General features: G+C 33.4%; 1 long non-coding RNA gene across 1 annotated transcript in view; it reads right to left on the bottom strand.

Annotated features, from left to right (window-relative positions):
• Window positions 1–15,352, bottom strand: part of LOC127739152 (uncharacterized) — a 36,176-nt gene extending 20,824 nt beyond the window's left edge. Inside the window, exon 1 of the long non-coding RNA XR_008000307.1 lies at window positions 15,174–15,352. This is a non-coding gene — a long non-coding RNA (uncharacterized LOC127739152). The remainder of the gene's footprint in view (window positions 1–15,173) is intronic.
• Window positions 15,353–15,621: the final 269 nt, after the last annotated feature.

Genomic DNA, 15,621 nt, shown 5'->3' on the forward strand with positions numbered 1-15,621 from the left:
TAAAACTATATACCAATTATCAATCAATATCGTATAAGCATGATGAAAACACATTAGATATGATTAATAGTTCTCTAAAATTAGATATGATGTAATACAGTGGTGTATATCTATTTTCAAATTATAATCAAATATAATTAATAGTTCCAAAATTTTTTTTTTTTTTGTCACAAACTAATATAGATGTGTAACTTATCTATAAAATGTCAACAACTTTTATCTACACAATGTAATGTATTGAAATATATACATAATAAAAATAGATTATTATCTAATTAAAGGATTTCTCTTCATAATTTTTTTTTATATATATATAGCATTCAGAAAATTAGTTTATACTAAATAACTAACAAACCTGCCAAACAATTCTTCAAATAATTGAACAAAGAATGTCTTTTAAAAAAATAGTTATCTCCCTTTGTACAGAAATATGGTTTAACATAGTACTCTAACATTAGATATGGTCCAGAGTTATGGTCCATAATTCTGGATTAAATCATCAGACCGGAACAAAATTTGAATTTGATCTATAACTTGTCATGATAAAACTATATACCAAATATCTTCAAGAATGAAGAAAAAAAGTGTGGAAAGCTGATTTGCCGGACTGACAGAAGGACATACAGACAGACGGACAGACAGACAGACAGACAGACAGACGGACGGAGTGCAAACCTAAAGTCCCCTTCGACTTCGTCGGTAGGGGACTAAAAATCATGAAGTCTTGAATTAACCACCCCTTTTATTTTAAAACGATAATTGCGGTTGTAAACAGACTTTGGTTTATTCGTATGGCGATTATATATATATAACTGCATATATTTCAAAAAGAAAATAAAGTTTAACCATGAAAAGTTTCCTACACGTACAAAAATGTATTCGTTTACAGTCAAATGTGCCTTGCAAACAACAGCTGATTGAGATGGACTCCACGATTTCATCGTGTTCTCGTCCTATCTGCGTATGGGCCATGGCGTTGATCCAAATTTTCCTTCTTTTTAAGTCATTTGGAAATGCATGTCCTCCTCTTAAATGACATCCAGGTACACAACAACAAGTACTAGGCATCGTTAATTAAAAATGTCATTGTAATTTAAATTTGCCCAGTGCAGAAACCGGAAGTTAAGGAACAGGACCGGCTACCACGGCGCCACCTATTCAGGAACGATAATTTGCCACTTTTTATAAATGATACTGAAATAACGATAACGTAATACGGCTTCACGTTCATAAACAGAAATGCGCTTTAAATTGTACAATATGCATTTTAATTCATGTTCAGTCGACCTTTAATTGTTACATCAACGACTGAAATGATTTAAAAACATCTAGATTGCAGATAACACTCGAATCAACCCGACCTCTTTCCACACGGAATTCAAATAATTCTAGTTTGTCAATCGGTTGACTGCTTATAATGCAAAATACAAATATATCAAAAGTTTTTAAAACTAACAAAACACAATGATCGTTTCTTTATTTCCCAATGTAAATGAAATGAAACAAAAAAAACATCTTATATCACAAAATGAAGAGGAGAGAATTCAACATTTCCGGATCTACTTATGGCCAAATGACCCCCTACGTAGATATGTCTGATATCGCGGAAGGAAATATTAACCCGGCAACCAGAAAGGCATTAAAGCACTGCCTTTACAAAGCGCCTTTAAGATGATCACGTGTAAATGTAGAAAATGTAAATAAACAATTACCACGTGCTGATTGTGCAGTCCCCAAAACCTAGGACGATATTTAGAAACAATTCTAAAGTTCTTAATCAACTAGTTAAAGTTCCTGGGTATGTTTCTCGGGCAAATGTTGGAATGCCAACGTATATTTTCGGTTCCTGCTTCACAAAATTTGTAAACACTAGACACAACCATTTTACACCTCTACATTGAAAGAATTCAAGTGCTGTCATTTGTCATTAATAATTTAGTCGTTATGGATGTCACTTTTATCTACCGGTAGATGGCGCAGCATTGTAACCACAAATAATGGCTTAATCTGCCAATGGTGTAGAGTAAGGGACTGGATCTTAACCTTTGGCTAGCGAAGATGATCGGTTATTACATAAATATGTTTGTGACATGTGCTATCATTTGAAATATGTAATCCAAGATGTTTATCGGTGGATACCTCAGTTACAGTTACATTGTCCATGTTAAGTTTTGGATGCTCAGGTTTTTGAATTTTCCGTGAGATTGTCATGGTCTCTGTTTTCTGAGGGTTAAATGTCAGCAGCCAATTTGAAAACCATCTTTGCAAGATCACTATTCAAGTAGTTAACTTAATGTTAGCAAATGGCCATGAAAATATGGTCAGGGTTAAATGAACAATATAAGTTTCTCGTTTCTCGTTTTTTATATAGATTAGACCGTTTGTTTTCCTGTTTGAATTGTTTTACACTAGTCATTTTGGGGCCCTTTATAGCTTAACAAGAGGCACAGCTGTCAACCGGATTTTCCTGCAGAGGTCGAACCCTGAACAGTTGAGCAAGTATGGACACTACATTTAAGCTTAAAACTGCTCTGAATTTGGATTGTGGTTGAATATTTGACACAGCATAGGTCTGTGACACAAAATGAATGTGGTCAAAGAACTGAAATATTTGAAATTGGACAATTACCTATTATGGTCCAATATCCAAAATCTAAGTACATTGTCAGAATCAGCATATCAAAGAACTCCAAAAATTCAATTTTTGATGAAATCAAACAAAAGTTTTATTTAGGTCCCTTTGGACCACAATTTGAACCAATTTAACAAAGGAGCTCACAATCCAAAATATCTCAATACATGGTAAGATCCAGCATTTCACGGAACCACATAAATTAATTTTTTGTGAATCAAACAAAGTTTAATTTTGGACCCTGATTTGGACCAACTTGAAAACTGGGTCCAAAAATCTAATATTTAAATACAGGTTTAGATTCAGCATTTGAAAGAACCATATATATATTTAATTTAAGTTGAAATGAAACACAATTTAATTTTATCCATATATTTTCTGTGCAAAGGGAAATAACTCAAAACTGGATAAATAGATATGATTATAATCAATAAACCAGTGAAGTCTATAAAATAAGTTATGATGTAATTTTTCAAATTATAATCAATAATATAATAACAACAACCAGTGATGACTAAGTTTCTCTAAAATTAGATATGATTTAACACTCAAACATTGTTAAAATCAGCATATCAAAGAACCCAAGAATTCAATTGTTGATTAAACAAAAGTTTATCTAACTAATAATGGAAATAAATACAGGTTTAGATTCAGCATTTCAAAGAACACTATATATATTCAATTTATGTTGAAATCAAACACAGTTTAATTTTGGACCCCGATTTGGACCAACTTGAAAACTGGGCCCAAAATCAGAAATCTAAATATATAGATATAAGATGATGTGGTATGAGTGCCAATGAGACAACTCTCCATCCAAGTCAAAATTTATAAAAGTAAACCAAAAGAGGTCAAAGTACGGTCTTCAACACGGAGCCTTGGCTCACATCGAACAGCAAGCTATAAAGGGCCCCAAAAATTACTAGCGTAAAACCATTCAAACGGGACCAACGGTCTTATCTATATAAATAAATTGCTTCGCCGAGCGCGGCTGGATACGACCGCAGAGGTCCAACCCTAAACAGTTGGGGCAAAAATGGACACAATATTCGCGCTTGATACAGGTCTGAATTTGGATTGTAATTTAATTAAATATTTGACACATAATAGGTTTCTGATACAGAATAACTGTAGTCAAAGAACTTAGAATTGGTTATAGGATTTGAATTTATATTCAATTTTTTGCTTTTGTGCAATACACTATGCTGTTGCGAATTATACCCCACCCCAACAAATATTTGCATAGTGTATTGAAGAAATTTTCTTTTTAATTTCTTAAATCTGAAATGAGAAAAAAAAATTCCCCCCACCCACCACCCACCACCCACAATTTCTTTTCTACCCCCCCATTTTTTCCCACCTCCCCCCAATTTAATCTGTTAGGACTATAACCCCCAAAATCAATCCCAACCTTCCTTTTGTGGTTATAAACCTTGTGTTTAAATTTCATAGATTTCTATTCACTTATACTAAAGTTCTTGTCAGGAAACCAAATGTCTTCGGACGACGCTGACGACGACGACGTGATACCAATATACGACCGCAAAATTTTTTGCGGTGGTATAAAAACGAGAAACGAGAAACACTTATGAATGACATCAACAAATGACAACTACTGAACATCAGATTCCTGATTTAGGACAGGTGCAAACAATTGCAGCGGGTTTAAACGTTTTAATGGTACCAAACCTTCACCCTTATCTGAAACAATAGTGTAACATCATAACATAGAAAGACACATTATAAAATATCAATTGAAATGGCTTAACTCAATCAAAAGACATATTAACACCAGTGAACATACACTGAACAAATAAATTTGATCTATGATACAATGTAAATACAAAAAAAAATAAACAAAGGGAAGAATAAAGTAACATGTTTTACCGCTGTGAAATGTTTAACAATTTAAGAAAAACAATATGCTTGAACAAAAATATCAGCCATTTGCAATTACTTTAAACACAGGTAAATGAAAATAATGTTGTTGCTGTATACGTGTACAGTTCAAATGGAGAAAGGAAATATTTTTACAAAATAAATAATTTTGATGTTAATTCATAGTACGACGAAGTGAAAATTTATAGTAATACCAAACACTTATCAAAGCTGGTATATAGACCAGATATAACCCTGAATAAGTGAACATTAAATAACAAAAAAGCATTGCAATTAGTATCAACAGGTCAAATAAACAAGAAAGTACGATTTGAGAGTACTCGCAGTTACTGATGTTCATTAATAGACAATATAAGCTAAGTTTTGAAAGGAGTTCACCTAATCAAAAAAATATATATAGCTTTCAGAAAATTAGTTTTTACAGAATAACAAACAATTTACAATTTACCAAAGAAAAGAAAAAAAATTCAAAAATTTTATTTGTCATTAATGCAATGTCTTTTAAAAATCGATAAAACTTATCTGTAACTATCTTCAAAATGTCTAATAATGAAAAGTAAAGGAGTAAGTTCGGTAAATGTCATATTTTATTTTGTCCAAGTTTTAGTTTTAAAGCGTTTGATTTTTACATCCCAAATAAGTCAAAAATAGAGATTTTTGCGAAATTTGACAAAAGCGTCCAGATTTCAAACAAATTAAGGCCTAGGAAACATAGAGCGCAGGCGTCGACAAACTAAATATTCAAGTCAGATATGTAATATGTGATGACAAACATTTTGTTAAAAAAGCTTTTTTGTCGACGCATGCGCTCTATGTTTCCTGTCCAAAAAATCATTGGAAATTTACCCGTTTTCATTGAATTTTCGTTGAAAATCAAAATGAGTGCTATTTGTGACGTCATGAATAGAACGCAATTACGTAAATTTTCAACAAAAAGACATTTTTTCTATCTAGTCATTGTAGTAGCTATGATTCATTGTGATATTGGTCAATAAATCCTAATTTGAAATTGTAGCTAGAAATAGGGGCCGTTTTAGGGTGTTATAGAACCTACTCCTTTCTAACTATATTTACTCCTATATAGCTTTTAATCATCAACACTTAGAAAACAGAAAATTTTCAAATAAATCTATCACTCAAGATAAGACATTAACCATATGTTTAGTAAACTGATAACAGGACATATACACAGGTGAAAATTATCTATAAAGGCTTTGTGTAATCAAACTTTATGTATATAATTAACAATTTCTGTTCAAAGGAAAATAACTCAATCACAAAAAAATACCACTTATGGATATTAAAAAGGCCAATAACTCACAAACGTGAAAAGCTAAAATCTTGACAATTGAACTTGACCTTCATTTAGTCGCAGGAAACAACATATTTTAATTTGAAAAAAATTTTGTCAAAGGGTTTTCATGTTATTGAAGAGACACTGTTTGGCAGCCGCCCGTCAGCCCGCCCGCTGTACATCCTCAAATCAATAACGGATTTTTACTTCGAAAATCCGGTTAAAAAACATTAACTCCATTATAGGGTCATTTGACTATGTTAACTTATTTTGCTGAAGATGTTTGCTATATATGGTTGCTCTATCTATCTATTAATATTGTAGTTTCTACAAAAATATAAATAAAATGGATCTAAGTCTGGTTTCAAGCAAAATAACTCCTACTAAAAGGCATAAATTTACGATTTCATCTATAATGACTTATTGTTCATGTTGGTAGATCTTATTTGCAGAAGTTTTTTGTTATCTACAGTTTCTATCGTTTATGCTTTCTGCAAAAATGGACAAAAGTCATCTTTCAAAGGCAATAACTCCTATTAGAGATTTACAATAAGTGTAGGACTCTGACTCGAGTCCAATTACGAGTCAGAGTAAGACAGTTTAAATGACGGGGGTGATCTCAAAATAATAAAAGTATTGTAAACATTGTACTTGAATTATTATAGTATTAATTGAAAAGTTTGTTTTGGCGAATGACAAAACAATGACTACCGCAAACTTTAACTATGGCTTTACGTGTGTGTCAAGGAAGCCTCCATCGAGTTCCAATGACAATAAATATTTTCGTTTGACGGGAGATTTAATCTGGCGCGCTCCAGTTTGAAACATCCTGCGCACGTCTTTGAAACTTGTGCGCACGACTTTGAAACTGGTGCACGCGACTTCGAAAGTCGTGAGCACGATTTTAAAAATTAGCTAGCTAGCACTATTTTTTACGAGAGGTGTCATATGCATGTTAAAGTCACTGACTACGGAAAAGCTGTCGGCTATCTTTAAAAAACGCAAATTCAATAGCAGTACATTTCCTGATTTAAGCAGCCAACGAGTTCCAATGACTTTAAAATAACATTTCAATTCACCAATCACATGTTCAACGGAGACTCTGTATTCTGCAATGAGTCTGTTGACCTACTACACTTGCTCTTAATTTTCTGTGTTCTGGCTTTCTGGTTATCTGCTGTCTGATGTATTGTAACGAACTTTAAGTTTCATTGTTCCCTTCTATGTAATTAAGTTTGTGCTGAACAGAATTTTTGTTATTATGTTTCAATTTTTCATGTTGATTAGATATTATTATTCCAAATATAATTCAAAAATAGCAAATGACGTCATGCTACTTTCGTTTTTGATTATAAAGAATATATTGTTCTGGGTTTAGAATATTTAAGGTTCATCATAACAAATGGACACAAATGGCTGTATTTACACCTCAAAAACTACTCAGTGTACAGACTTACCTGTCCAGTTGGAAAAGTTTTAAGGTCTGGCATCCTCTAGATATATAAAAGTTAAATGCATTTTGTGTTTCAGAAAGATAATATCTTTTTTGGATTTTAATGGGCATTTTTTTTCGTACCTGCAAAAGAAACATACTTTTTTGGCAAACATGATTACTAAATCTTTTTCTGAAACACGTGTGATTAATATTGGTGACTAAAGTTCAATTGTTTTATTTATTTAAATTAAACGTCATTTTTACATTGCATTTTAAGACTTAAGTCGTCGTTTAACTTGCGTTTTGGAACAATTCTTCCTATTCAATATCTACTGGATGGTTGTAAAAACGATGTTTGAATGACGCATTTTCATTTTATCCATTGCTCCGAGACAGAGATCTTATAGTTTAATCGTAGCATACTATATTCATGTTGGCCAAAAGCACAAACGTAACGTCGTCCACCATTGTTTACTTGCCGTAAAGCAGTCTCAATGTCGTTATCAATAATTATGATGTCATAAGCAGGTGCGTTGCTACTTCGTATAAATGGAGGACACATTATTGTGTTTCTTCAGTCATAATTTGACTCCCGAGGTACATAGTACACTCGATAAAAAGATCTCGCAAAACGCTTAAGTCTCAGACTCTCTTTAATTCTATATATGAATAAAGACACACGCTTTTCCAAGGTATTATTTATTAGTAGTGACTCAGTCAGTATTGAGAATATGAATCATATGAAAACAGTCACGAATGACTCTCTAGAAATATAATAAATATAAACAATATTTATTATAAGAAATAAACGACTCAGTAGATTTATGAGTTAAACAAAACCCATATTTATGAGACGCACTTCTCAAGGTCAAAACAATGAGTGTGAAGATGCACTAGTGCTATTCATTAATAAATGATTCAGTCTGGTGATATGCAAACAAACTCGTATTTTATGACGGTCTCAACAATGAGCATGAAAACATCCAGTAGATAAATAACAAATTACAATTATCCGTATTGTATCTATATTTTATGAACCGGAATACTTGACCAGATTTATCCCTACTGTATTATTTGCTGGCGTAAAATTGTTTAAAAGTATTGTCTATTGAATATTTGTTACATAAAATAAATGTTTACACCCGTACGAAAATATAAGGCGTATTACGTCTGGAAATCTGGCGTAAACCAGGCGTAAGTGGTAGTTACGTGTCCAGATCCAGGCGTAAGGGAACAGGAAATTTGTAGTCCTTACGGGCGTAGAAAATATGGTAAACCTGGCGTAAACTGAAATAAGCAAGGCGTAAATTTTCCTACGGGCGTAAAACTGTTGGTATGGCGTAAATCATAATACCCATAATTCTTTGTTGATAAAGGATCATGGGATATTTTTTCAAAATTTGATTCTTTGGTATTATTTTGCAAGAGTTGGACTTATGGCAGCTTTATATATTCAGGGATAATTAAGCTTGTTTTGTGCTTTTTGGAAGAATTTGAAATTGAAATTATGGAATCAAATTGATTAATGAAAATTGTGAAAAAAAAAGGAAAGTAATATACATGGTTAAAGGTAATTATGTGAGTAACTAAGTTTTTTTTTTAACAGTAATTTTGAATGCTGAAAACCTTCATCCTTGGATGATAACAATAAAATCTTTCACATTAAGTTAAATTGCAGTATTATCATTGAATTATTTTGGTTCAAATGACATTAATTTTCAAAAAAACTTAGTTAAAATGCTGGTTTTATTTCAGGAAGAATTAATTGTCATAATTCTAATTTAAACTTAAACTTATTTGAGCCAGTGTCTGTCTAATTTATATTGCTTCTTCAATTAATGGTTAATATTTCAAGTTTCATGTCAAATAATGAGAAATTTAAGCAATAGTACAGGAGTTTGTATCAAATACACAAAAGTACACAGCTAGGGTAATACACTGATTTAAAATAAGTGTAGTATTGTGTAAGGATATTACGCCTGGTTTTTTTATTGACCAGGCGTACTCATTTGCATATAACGCCTGGTTTTCTGTGGACCAGGCGTACTCATTTAAATATTACGCCTAATTTTACGCCTGGTTTCCGCCTCAGTTACGCTTGGTTTCCGCCTGGTTTACGCATGGTTGACGCCTGGACATGCATTTCGTAAACACTACAATGACGCCCTGATAGAGTATGATTTCTACGTCTGGTTTCCGTGTCATTTACGGGCGTCCCATTTCGTACAGGCTGTTAAAATAAATTGTTCATTTTCATAACGTTTTAAATTCATTAAACACCTTCATAGAATTTGAAGGATTTGAGAGATACGTCTTGTACCTTGCTTGTGTCTATCATCAGTCAAAAATAGTTGAGAAACTCACTCCAGTCGTAACTTAAGAAAACGTTACAGTATAACGTGTATGGCTGATGAAATGATTCAACCTCTTTCTCTAGCCGAGTATCAGGAGGCACACATCACTCCTGTATGAGCAGTAAAGGAATCAGATCTTTAAAAAATGGATAATGGGCATAACAATGGAGATATAAATGCAGACGATGTTACATCGAAAGATGTAGAAATTGCCACAGATAATGCTACAGCCAGAACTGCAGATACTATATTTATGATGCTCTTGTAAACCTTGAAGAAAACACCCCTCCCCCAAAACAAATAAGTAACAAAGAATTTTTAATGCAATTGATTCGCAGTAACCATGAGATCTGAAAAATTTATTACAAAACGGGTTCCAAAATTGTTTAAAAGCCTCGGATTGATTAAGATTATTCTGGCACCCGTAAAACAATAATACGGAAAACTTAGTGTCTAAAATAAATTAACATTTTCTTTGCCTGTATGTACAATTCCTGCCAGATTTTTATAAAAATTATATCAACATGATCAAAGGTGTATAAAAGGAGTGTCTCGGACACTTGGATAATCAGTGTTGATCAACTACTTTTAAAAGAGATATGTCTCTTGGAAATATAAATTCTATAGAAAGTTGCTCTCACGTGTACAATTCTTGCCAGGTATTTATATAAAAATTTGGTTTTATCCTTAGACAGAAACAATATGTAAAACGCGTTGACATTGGAACTCTGATCAAAATCAATGCAAACAGGATTTTGCACTACTACGGAGCCACTTAAGTTCCATATCAATATAAATATTTTCGTTTGACTGATATTTAATCTAGTGCGCTCCAGTTTGAAAAATTGTGTGCACGACTTTGAAACTTGTGTGTACCACTTTAAAACTGGTGCACACGACACGACTTTTAAAAACGGGTGCGCAAGACTTTAAAATTCGTGCACACTACTTTCAAACTCGTGCGCATAACTTCAAAACAAGATTTGAATGACTCTATAGGAACTTGCGCACGAGTTTGAAAGTCGTACGCACCATTTTTCAAAGTTGTGTGCACCATTTTTCAGACTGGTGCACACCAGTTAAATGGTCTGCAAACGAAAATATTTATATTTACTTTGCACTTAACGAGCTCCGTACTATTTTCCAAGGCTATACACAGTGGAAACAAATCGCCACAAAGTAAAAAAAATATTAAATTAAAAATAAAATGCTTCGCTGAGCGCAGCCTGATACGACCGCAGAGGTCGAACCCTGAACAGTTGGGGCAAATTTGGGCACAATAGTCAAGCTTGATACTGTCTGAATTTGGATTGTGATCAAATTTTTGATACTAAATAGGTTTCTGACACAAAATAAATGTGGTCAAAGATCTTACAAATCTATTGCGCAATACTGTGAAATTTAAGGTTTCTTCTTTCTTCTTGAAACTTTTAAAAAATTTGAAAATTGTAAAAATTTTGAAAACAAAATGTGAAGCCCTTAAAAAAATTGGAACCCCCACCATTTTTGAATCCCTCCTTGGAGCAATTACCTCCAAACTCAATCCCAGCCTTTCCTTTGTAGTATGGAACCTTGTAGTACAATTTCAAAGAGATCCATTGACTTAAACACAAGTTATTGTCTGGAAACTAGAAAAATGCTTGTTTTTGGCCCTTTTTTGGCCCCTCATTTCTGCATGTATGAGACAATTACCCCCAAACTCAATCCCAGACTTCCCTTTGTGATATGGAACCTTGTGATACAATGTCAGAGAGATCCATACACTCACACACAAGTTATTGTCTTGAAACTACAAAAATGCTTGTTTTTGGCCCCTTTTTGGCCCTTAATTCCTAAACTGTTAGCACCATAACCCCCAAAATAAATCCCAACCTTCTACTTGTGGTATTAAACATTGTGGTACAATTTCAGAGCAATCAAAATACTTATACACAAGTTATTATCCTGAAACTAGAAAAATGCTTGTTTTGGGCCCTTTTGGGCCCTTAATTCCTAAACGGTTGGGACCATCATCCCCAAAATCAATCCCAACCTCCCTATTATGGTATTGAACCTTCTACAAAAATTTCATAGAGATCCATTTATTTAAACTAAAATTATTGTCCGGAAACCAAATGTGTCTTCGGACGACGACGACGACGCAGACGACGACGACGACGACGACACCATACCATTATACGATCCCAAAAAAAATTTTGCGGTCGTATAAAAACTGAACAGTTGTTTTATCAAAATCTATTTTAAATAATTCTTCAGTTATGAAAGGACACAATTTTTTTAAACTTGAAAATGTTTTTCATTGTAATCAGTAAAAATTATCATATAACTGGAGCAATAAATATTGTTGTTGAAGTTTTTACAGTTACTGTTTTAAATTCTGAACATATCTGATAGCAAGCTTAAACGAAAAAGCGCACTTACTACCCTTAAGTAAAAAAAAATCATTTATTTGATAAATGGTTTTGTCCTATCACCACACAAAGATTGAGCACGGCAACATTAATTAGCGTACACATTATTTTGAGATCACCCCTATAGCTTACCTGTATGATTTGTAGTCGTACTCGTACTTGGACTTCGAGTCTAACAGTTATTATAAATCTCTTATAGGGATCAATTGATGATTTCAGTGATTCTGATTTACTTGTACATTTTATTTTGCTGAACATTTTTGTTTTTACAATTTCTCTCTATTTATGATAGTTTCTGTAAAAAATACAAAAAAATAGGTACAAATTGTCTTTCAAGAGCAAAAACTCCTATTAGACATATTAGAGGCTGCATGGCAATTTATAGATCTTATATTGTTCAGCTTATTTTTACTATCAATAATTTCTCTCTGTCACTTATAACTTTCTTTCGATTAAATAACCAAAATCTTCGAAACTTGTTCAAAATTGAGATTTCACTTCATAATGGATAGTCTGAAAATTACATATCACATAGACCATGCCCTGGAGAGCATTATCCTGTGAGTTTTGCTATAACCGTTTTAGATTCGAGATATATGCCAAAACTTAGATTTTTGTTTTTAAATTGATATTTTAGGGGCAACAACTCCAAAATGGGTTCTCCTGCATTTTCCTGAAAATTACATTGGACATAGATCTTTACCATGTTTACCTGCTGATAAATTTTACCGGTTTCAATTTTGCTGTACACTGTAACTGCTTTAGTTTTTGAGATATGTTCTATTTTTAGCAACAACTGCCATGTTTGTTGATTGATCAAATCCTCAGAGATATTTTTAAAACTAAATACCCTAAGGTACATTCAGGCTAACTTTGGTAACATCTGGCGCAGTGGTTTCAGAGTGAGGTCAAGCGAAATTAAAAGCACTTGATATTATAGATTTTTAATACAGTATGATACATTTTAAATTATAGAAAATTATAATCATTATAGATTATCAATGGTTCTTCAAATGAGAGGGTGTTTCTCTGCTACAATCTCATTGAAGGGCAATAGCCCTGAGATGAGATGTGGCCAAGAATCTTCCTCGAGTTTGAAAGACCATTGATAATCTGTTAATCGCTATTTTGCCTATGTCATCGTTGGTTTTAAATTTTACATTGACAACGGCATGTGCCCCTTAGTTTCTAGTGATAATTTTCTATCTCAAACGAGTAGCATGATATGAAAAATTATCACAAACAAAAATCAAAGGAAAATACACAAAATAGAGACAACTGATTTAAATTATCCCATGAACAATAAGTATCGAAATTTAATAAATATTTGATGAGCTATCTATCAACTTTGAAATCGACATCTTCTGCATGCAAAGGAGGAAGTATGAGTTAACTTATGCCACTTTTTTGGACCCTGGAATTTGAAACGAAGCAGCAATGACATGGTTTTATGTTCAGGGAAACTGTGGTTAAAAAAAAATCAAATATGCCAGGCTTACAATTTGTAACTTTTAAATTAGACTCATCAGTGCAGCTTGAATCAAATAAGTTGAAAGGCCAAATGCAGGCATGCAGACAGGTCGGCAATATAATAAATATGTGTTATTATTAAAGGCTTAAAAAAACATTTGAATCGTGATATCAAACAAAATAAAAGAATGATTTAAGAATGATACAAACAGCAAATTAGCAATATTGTGTAAACTAACCAATATAGCTTAATAAGCGAACAAAGACTCCTCTTTTACGTTTCACAACTTCTCCCAGTCAGTTTGTAAAAGAAAAGTAATTTTTCACTTTGATCCTAAATATCGTGAACTCTATTTCACAGGGTTCGAAATAAGCGCTATCCCGCTTGCCTGAGGCAAGTAAAATCTGCAACGGGCAAGTGAAACCCATCACATACATCTGTAGTTGTCCGCCAGGCAAGTTGAAATATTGTGTTTGTGTATAACTATGTCAGACATTAATCATGTTAATTTCTTCATGGTATGTGTATTATTGTTACTATTTTTGTCTGTTTATTTCATTTGCGCATGCCCGGAAAATAGTAAACATCGTGGTTTCCCCTGAATAATTCTATTGGGCAATTTCTATACGTAAGTCAATGAGCCTCAGCGTTTTAGAATGTTCAGTCGTACCTGCTCGGGGATTTCCGCCACTAAACGTGAAAGGAAGTCGATACAACGATCCAATCAGAACGCGTTTAATTTGGCAAACCAATTTCGTGGTGATTTAGAAATGAAAGTAGAAAGAAAACTACTGGAATAGGATCCCAGATACAGGATACCAGTCCAGTACCCACGAATGAAGTCCCTTAATAAATCTATCAACTTACTGGTCATGAACCTGATCTAAGAATTCTACAAGAAACCATGAAGGCTGGCCGGCCGGAGGCTACTAGTATGAGAAAGTAACTGAAATTTTGCAGTCTAATATAGGGAATAAAAAATCTGCCACTCAATTTGGATAAAATTGCATTGAAGTAATGTGACAAATAATTGGGTCCCCGTTCCAACTGGGTCAATTTCTACATGTACATCTGAAATTATTTTGTCACTTTTTTGATAAAAGTAAAAGTTTTTGTTTAAAAAAGGGTGTATGGTTACTTGAAATCATCTGTCAGGAGAGGTCTAGAATGCCGGATTTGGCTCCATTTACCCCAGAGCTTAGCTCCATTTGCCCCAGAGCTTTTCCCTGCCATAAGCGCGAGGTGCTTTCCGTCCACATTTGTAGGGTTTTGTCACTTTTTTGGTAAAAGTAAAAAAAGGGTGTATGGTAACTTGAAATCATCTGCCAGGAGAGGTCTAGAATGTTGGATTTGGCTGCGTTTACCCCAAAACCCCCTGCTGTAATCACGACGAGCTTTCCGTCCACATTTGAAGGGCAAGTTGAAATAAAGGAGTGCAAGTTAATCTATATATTGGTCAATGATCTTTTTATATTTCTACCCCTGTTCCACCTTCTGAAATTCAAACTTACAAATAAAAACTTACATCATTGCCTGATTCTCATCCCTTTTCTTGCATTCTTCATCATTCTTTGTAGGAGAGAAGACAAAATTAAATCGTCTAGGTAATTGAGAGTACCTTGATAAACAACAGAAATGATCGGGGTAGCTAATTCAAAATACAAAATTTAATCTTACCTTTTGACCAGTCATCTCTACACGTAAAAATGGTGGCCTTGTTGTCCAATAAAAGCTTCACTACCTCAGTGTGACCTTTTGCTGCGAACAGAGGAGTCAAGCCATCCAATCTACTTTGATTAATATTAACATTGTGGTACATACACCACTGAATCAAAGGAATATCTCCAATAATACAGCATTGTAGCAGTGGAGTATCTCTCCAGTCAACATCACAGATATGTGCAAGTTGTCTCTGGTAATATATATCAAGTGCATTCAAATAGCAGAGAAATTTCTGTGTGAACTGAGGTTTCTTCATATTGATGTTTTTAAATACATCTTGCACTTTTCCTTTTGACCAGTCATCAATCATTCTCTTTATGTACATCTCATGATACTCTGGAGGTATAATAGTAATAAACTGATGCATGTCGTCCTTTCTTTCTAACAAAAAACGTGTGTTGAT

Source organism: Mytilus californianus, unplaced genomic scaffold (genome assembly GCF_021869535.1).
Source record: "Mytilus californianus isolate M0D057914Y unplaced genomic scaffold, xbMytCali1.0.p SCAF_4, whole genome shotgun sequence".
Taxonomy (NCBI): Eukaryota; Metazoa; Mollusca; class Bivalvia; order Mytilida; family Mytilidae; genus Mytilus; species Mytilus californianus.